Here is a 7,500-nt window from a genome sequence, read left to right on the forward strand (position 1 = left end):
AACCTTGTGAGCAGGAATAATGAATCCGGCTGAACAAAAAATTAGGGGATCATTTGGGTGTGTCATTCGCAACTGATCAGGATCGACGGTGATCATGATCACTTTATAAAATAAACATATCATGCAGGAATTCTGACATAGTCACTAACTTGATCCAAACCGATCATGAGTAAAGAGAAAACAACAAAAAGCAACGCAAAATTCATCATAACTGGTTTATCACACATAAATTATTACTTGTTCGTGTTATTAAGAAATGAGTAACAGTGAGCAACTTACCAAAACGGATGCTAATCAATGCGAGGTCCGCGACGACAAGAAATGACTCTGCAAAATTTGATGATTTAATGTGGTTATCCATGCATTATCGAATCTTGTAGGAAAACTTTTAACTTTCATAACAAAATTCCCTTATGCCTAGTATACATTAAAAATGTAGAACTGGAGCGGAAAGCTGAAAAGTTCTCAAGAGTACTAACAAATGGAGCAGCAAGGAGAATTCATTTCATACTCGAGCAAACTGCGCAACTGATCAGTTGAACACTGATCGAAGTGAGATGATTGTTCCATTGCTCCGAAAAAACTCAAGTAATGGTTTCGTTCGGCGAGGTTCAAAGTTGTAATGAGAACGGGTACATTATACGAGGCTCCGGTCTTGCTTAGCTTTCTGTAAGACTTTAAAGCGAGTAGACATAAAGAGTTTGTCATGGCTACAACTGATTGAATGCTTTCTCAATCGTCATTTTGCTTTGTGGCACCCTCAAGTTTGAATCTAAGCGGATTCAAAAACTCAAAACCGTCTCTGTTCAGGAACAATTCAAGATACATCATTTACTTACTTACTTTCTCGATGTGCAAGAAAAAAATGGAGGGCAGTATATACATTGTAGTTCGATCACACAAAAAACAAATAATTCAGCACCGTGACCCCTCAAGACCTTGCAACGACAGACAAATATCTGATAACACCCAGCAAGCTAATATCACCAAATACCTTGCAATGTTCCTCTTTAAAACCTTGTGAGCAGGAATAATGAATCCGGCTGAACAAAAAATTAGGGGATAAATAATACTGGTGGATCATTTGGGTGCGTCATTCGCAACTGATCAGGATTGACGGTGATCATGATCACTTTATGAAATAAACGTATCATGCAGGAATTCTGACAGAGTCACTAACTTGATCCAAACCGATCATGAGTAAAGAGAAAACAACAAAAAGTAACGCAAAATTCATCATAACTGGTTTATCACACATAAATTATTACTTGTTCGTGTTATTAAGAAGTGAGTAACAGTGAGCAACTTACCAAAATGGGTGCTAATCGACGTGAGGTCCTCGACCACAAGAAATGACTCTGCAAAATTTGATGATTTAATGTGGTTATCCATTTTAACTTTCATAACACAAATCATTCATGCCCAATATGCAAAAAGAGTGGAACTGGAGCGGAAAGCTCAAAAGTTCTCAAGAGAACGGATCGAGGTGAGACGACTGTTCATGATTGCTCGGAACAACTCCATGCATTATCGAATCTTGTAGGAAAACTTTTAACTTTCATAACAAAATTCCCTTATGCCTAGTATACATTAAAAATGTAGAACTGGAGCGGAAAGCTGAAAAGTTCTCAAGAGTACTAACAAATGGAGCAGCAAGGATAATTCATTTCATACTCGAGCAAACTGCGCAACTGATCAGTGAAGCAGTCCAATTTGAACACTGTTCGAAGTGAGATGACTGTTCCATTGCTCCGAAAAGCTCAAGTAATGGTTTCGCTCGGCGAGGTTCAAAGTTGTAATGAGAACGCATACATTATACGAGGCTCTGGTCTTGCTTAGCTTTCTGTAAGACTTTAAAGCGAGTAGACATAAAGAGTTTGTCATGGCTACAACTGATTGAATGCTTTCTCAATCGTCATTTTGCTTTGTGGCACCCTCAAGTTTGAATCTAAGCGGATTCAAAAACTAAAACCTTCTCTGTTCAGGAATAATTCAAGACACGTATCATTTACTTACTTTCTCAGAATGGTGGGCAGTTTACGGTTCCATCACACAAAAAACAAATAATTTATTACACCCTCAAGCTAATGTTACTTATTACCTTGATATGTTCATCGAGTCGTTACAAATAAATTAAGGAGTAAGCAACATTGGTTAATTGTTTGCGTGCGCGATGCGAGCGTGCGTTCATGACAACCAGCCAAGCTTCTGAATGATCACTCAAAAAAATAATCAGTTCATTTATGCATAAAAGGAATGTGTGCCGACATGGTTACTGACTTTAATCCAAAGAAAAGAAAAGAGAGGCGAGTAGGAAATTTATTACGCATACATTACTTGTTCTTGCTATTAAACAATGAGAAACAGTAAAGAGTTTAATTTAAAGCAGGCTGATGAGACATATTATGTGATCACAATGTACAACTAATTAAAGAACAGAAAGCAGTATAGTTCAATCAAACAAGAAACAAATAATCAATTAGGAGTGTCTCATTACCTGGAAACGTCCTCGTTGGAATGTGTGGAGCAGGAACAAGGAATCTGGTTACAAATAAATTAATGCATGGATAAGCAATATCGGTGGATTGTTTGCGTGCGGGCGTCAGTTACAACTGAATGACCGTGACCGCTACGAAATCAATGTAAAAACAATACCGACATACACGCATGATGGAAATGTGTCATGGGCCCGAGGGAAGCACTTGATACAACACAAGTTGCGTTGACAACGGGGAACCGGGTTAGGACAACTTTAAAATTCGGACCACTATATGAGTGCCTACACCAAGTAGTTACCGTCCTGGGCAGGAATCAAACCTACGACCACAGGCAGACAACCCTAAGGATGCGAGAGCGCGTGACGTAACGTTATTTTGAGACAGTCAACTAATCGAGGAAAATGTTCCATAAAAACTTCAAATCGCGATGTTTCTTTTCGAAAACTCATTTTATGGACAGCTAGATAAATAAAGTTGACTCAGCTACTATTTTCTACGTTGTCTTGGATGATTTGATGGTTTTTTGGGACCCTTCGATTTCCTCTTCAGATCACACGCGTCGTCAAATACGATATAAATAGTCTATTTGCAACGAGGTTATGCGCATGCCTTAGGCATGCATCAAATGGGATTCCTAACGGACCAATCAGACAAAAGTCTCCATTGCTAATCATACTTCGAAAACCAATGAAGACTTTTGTCTGATTGGTCCGTTAGGAATCCATTTGATGCATGCGCATAATCTCGTTGCAAGCAAGATGGCTACCAGAGAGGAAGGGAACAAGTCATGGAGCTTTCTCGGCAAAGGAAAAGAATCGATCGCTTGTTCTTTTTTTTCTGGAAGATTCTAACTTTTAGCTGGTAGCCGCGTTTGTAAAGGCGGGAAATGATGAGGGGTTGCAAAACTTTTCTCCACCATGCGAAGGACTTTTTAGTGTAAGAAGCTTGCGTGCAAGTGATGTACCACTAAAAAATTGGCTGTCGTGTTTGCGGCAAAAACACGTTGTTTCGCCTTTCGTAAAAACAAACGAAAATCTTCTGTGTAGAGGCCGCTATTGTGCTGAAAAAACTAAGAAAACGCGCAGTCGACGAAGCGAATCAAGACAGCGGGTCAGGTTGGTTTGAGCCATTAACTTTCTTGTTGTCAGTTTCATAAATATTTTGACAGTAAGTTTACAAGTATGGCAGAAATTTTGTTATTTGTTTATGTTCGGCAGGAAATGAAAGCTCTTCAAATGCAGTTAGAACTTTTACAACTGCAACAGCAACAATCGGTAAGCTTAAGTTATATGTAAGTTACTTAAGTTTGTGACTGGAAAGTATACATCCAGATACAGTAAAAACCCGCGTGTAAGAACCTACATTTTTCCAAGTTTGGCAAAACAAGTTCTTATATTTGGGGGTAGTTATTGGCAATTTAGGCTAAAGTAGGTTCTTCATTAGGTTCTTAAATTTTCAGTAGAAACCATTCCTGTACAAGCAGAAAAAATAGGTTTGGTCCTTTATGATACAGCATTTATTTATAACTGTCTTGTCATGAGCCTTGAGCAAGACTAACTAAAAAATTATATACACTATAAACAAAGTATCTTTTCAGAAATATTTGCATACAAAATAAAATACTAAATGGAATAAGTAAAAAATGCAAAAAAAAAGTCCTTTTGCCTTAATTTTGTGGTTACATTCATTTTATGATGGAATCATCATAATTGATCATAGTGCTACAGTATATGAAATGAAACAAACAAACAAACAAAATAAATGCACCTCTTAGTGTTCAAAGAACCACAGTTTCCTTATTAAAACTGTGCGTGCATACTTTCCATGAAGTATTCTCTATTTCTCAAAGTCACAAAAGTTATACTTCTTAGTTTAAAATGCTTATAAAAATATCCCATAACTCACATTTAAGAACCTGATAAATTTTGCTTGGCTAAACAGGTTCTTATATTTTGGGGTATAAAAATGGGAAATTTCTGCCAGCAGGTTCTTAAAACACTAGGTTCTTACATGCGGGTTTTTACTTACCCTGCGAACGCAGACGTATTTCCGGCGGAGAAACGACCGCCGGAAATACGTCTGCGTTCGCAGGCGAAGGTTGTGATTGCCCAATCAAGCAGTAGTGTCTGTCCAGTTTCAATACTGAAAAGATTACTTAAGCATGCTAGATATTAACCCCCACTCTAACGAATTTATCTTTAGAAGTCTAGTCCAAACTAAATCGTTTCATGAGCTAATTCCAAAATGGTAAACCGATTTCGTACACAACGTAGTGTAGTAGAGCTGAAATATGTAAAAGCCGGCCTTTGCATGAATATGAATTAGCTGGAAATGAAATATTTCTGAGGCATGAGAGCAGTGGGGACTGGGCCTGTTCAGCGCATCATGGGACACGATGACAGCCATACTAGAGAGTTTTGTCACATGGGAGATCATTCTTGGCCAACGCCAATACTATGAACGTTTTTTATTTCTTAGTTTCTTTTTTCTTTTTCCTTTTTCTACCACAGTTTAAATAGTAGTTCACGCTTTCGTTTCAATTTTGTCTTAGCAGCGTGGCCTTCGTAGGATTGGCATTCAGAGCCTAAGTCATGGATCCTACCCAGGTTTCCTTCCTTATTTTCCCCCAACAGGGTTTTTTCCGGCAGGTCTTTCCTGGCCTTCGTTCTGGCAGTAGCTGTTTCTGTAAACTGCAGCTGCTTAGCTCTGTAATTTTTAGGTAGGGTTAGGGTTAGTTATCGAAGTTATCCTAGCTATAGTGTAATCACGTGTGATTACGACTGTACGGCGCTCGGCCGAAACTGCCCAAACAAACCTAATGGTTTTCTATTCATGTTTTACACTGCATAGTGGACCTGAAATCTAGTAAATCATTAAAGTTCGCCCGGCAATCGCTTTGGAAGCAAAGCAGATGGGTAGAGAAAGAAATAATCTGTTTTTTTTTTGTTTGGTCTATCGATTTATTTCTTTTTCTGAAAGGTTTTTACAATTTGTGGTTTTTGTAGTCAATCCTAGGGTTTACAAATGGTTTCTAAACAAAGTCAAAATCCAATAGGTGTCAACACAAACAAAGGGAACATCGCAGCACACGCAAGATTCGAGCGACTAACGCTAATAACATCAGAGACAAACAGTTCCAGCTACATAACTCTTAAGTGGCAAGCAGCTTGGTGGGATAATCTGCTAGCCATGCGAATTTCGCATTTAAGTCTAAGCACCCATTTCAAATAGCGCTGATAAACAGTTATTAAGTCTAAGTACCCATTTTAAAATGGTTAGCTTTCAATAACTGTGTGACTCGAATGTTGACTCGCATGGCTCGCCACTGTGTTGGCTCGCAAATTGTCCTCACTCACATTCAACAACCACATAACGAAGTCTCAAACTGTGGGGCTAAAAGAACATCGTTATCAACAGAATAGAGACATTTAGAAACTGAAAAGAAATACCGAAATGCTCGAAAATAAGAAAACTTTGCTGTGATCGAAAATTATTAATTGACGAGATGCCAACACACTAGACGTCATTGTTAATGAAATGGTATATAACGAATTGTAATCAAACAAGTTAATGCACTTAGTCCAACGGCGCGTAAGCGACTGAACCTACTAGGGAGGTTTAAATGAGGTACAAGATATGTAGGTATACGATGGCCTTTTTTAAATTGATATATTTATTTATTAATAAGATGCAAAAACTGAGTTAACGTATCAGGTTTGTGCCAATCAGGGTCAAAAAAATGTCTATTTTCAAATTGGGTTTAATTTGCGGGAAAGTAAACAATATATGACTAAATCGACTCACTCAATGATTAAGATTATTTGTGTATAGACCAATTCGGCTAACTCAATGTTGTACCCAATTCAAATCTCTAGGGGTTAAGATGCTTTGTGTATTGCATTTGCACGATAATGTAGCATTCACATTTAAATGATATGGTAATACTTGGAACAAAAGGGGCATTATTACTGTAAGGAATGATGTTGTTTATGTCGTCGACTTTGACCTCCTGGGGTCAATAGATGCATTCAGCCAGAAAAATGAGCCAATCATAGATATGCAATCTTTGTGACTGGCGCTCTTAGCTGTACCTTCACGGACTAAACTTGGATTATCAAGATTTTGCAGGCACGTTGTATGCTGCTTAAGTTCTTTTTTAGAGGGCTTTATTCTCCCTAAACGTTTGGCATGGCCCCACCTCGGGTATTGATTCTTGGCCACTCCTTTATCCGCCGTTTAAAGGACTTTAGTGCCTCTCATCCCGACCTTAACGCCAATTTTCTCATTGCCGAAGCCTGCGAAATTAAATGGCATGGTGTTGGCGGTAGAACTATTGCAAAGGCACGTGCCTTTAATTTACCAATGGTTGAGTCTTTTCTGTCCCAAATTGTCATTTTACAGCTGGGACCGAACAATCTCGTACACGCTGACTCGTTGTCGATAGCTTCTGCTATTGAGGATTTAGTCACTTTGCTTCATGACCGCTTTCAGGTCAAACGTGTTTGCGTTTGCCAAACTGTTTATCGAGAATCGAGCCCTATGTATAATAAAAGCGTTCGCGATTTAGTCAAGTACTTGAAGGTCCTGCTAGAGCCACTCCCGTACTCTTTTTATTGGAGGCACAGGGGTTTTTGGAATACCAAGGTTAGCCTTTATTCCAGCGATGGCGTTCATTTAAACTCGCGCGGCCATTATCGACTTTTTAGGAGCCTCAGAGGGGCCGTTTTAAGATGCCTACATTCCCTACACAATGAGAGCATTTCACCAATCGCAATCTCTCATCATTGAAAAGATTTGCTATTTATTTGCTATTTGTTCGCCATTTCCTTGCGTTTTATGTTCACCAAGCCGATGAATATATAATTTTTAATGAATCAGCCTTCAGTTGGAATTACACGTTGCTGACTTTTTGGCTGCAACATTCCACGCTGTTCACAACTTCTTATATCATGTGCGGATATCCGCCTGATGACACAGTGTGCCCGATGTTATTTCTTATACC

The 7,500-nt window shown here is 38.7% G+C and overlaps 1 protein-coding gene across 1 annotated transcript in view; it reads right to left on the bottom strand.

Annotated features, from left to right (window-relative positions):
* The window catches only part of LOC137974675 (tetratricopeptide repeat protein 28-like), a 19,224-nt gene extending 18,123 nt beyond the window's left edge, over positions 1 to 1,101 (bottom strand). The window contains exons 1-3 of the mRNA XM_068821611.1: positions 995 to 1,101; positions 280 to 327; positions 1 to 29 (exon numbers count right to left, since the gene is read on the bottom strand). The exon at positions 1 to 29 is cut by the window's left edge and continues 20 nt beyond it. The gene's annotated coding sequence lies outside the window, so the exon portion shown is untranslated. The remainder of the gene's footprint in view (positions 30 to 279; positions 328 to 994) is intronic.
* Between the last annotated feature and the right edge of the window lie 6,399 nt (positions 1,102 to 7,500).

Source organism: Montipora foliosa, chromosome 11, assembly GCF_036669935.1.
Source record: "Montipora foliosa isolate CH-2021 chromosome 11, ASM3666993v2, whole genome shotgun sequence".
In the NCBI taxonomy this organism is placed as follows: Eukaryota; Metazoa; Cnidaria; class Anthozoa; order Scleractinia; family Acroporidae; genus Montipora; species Montipora foliosa.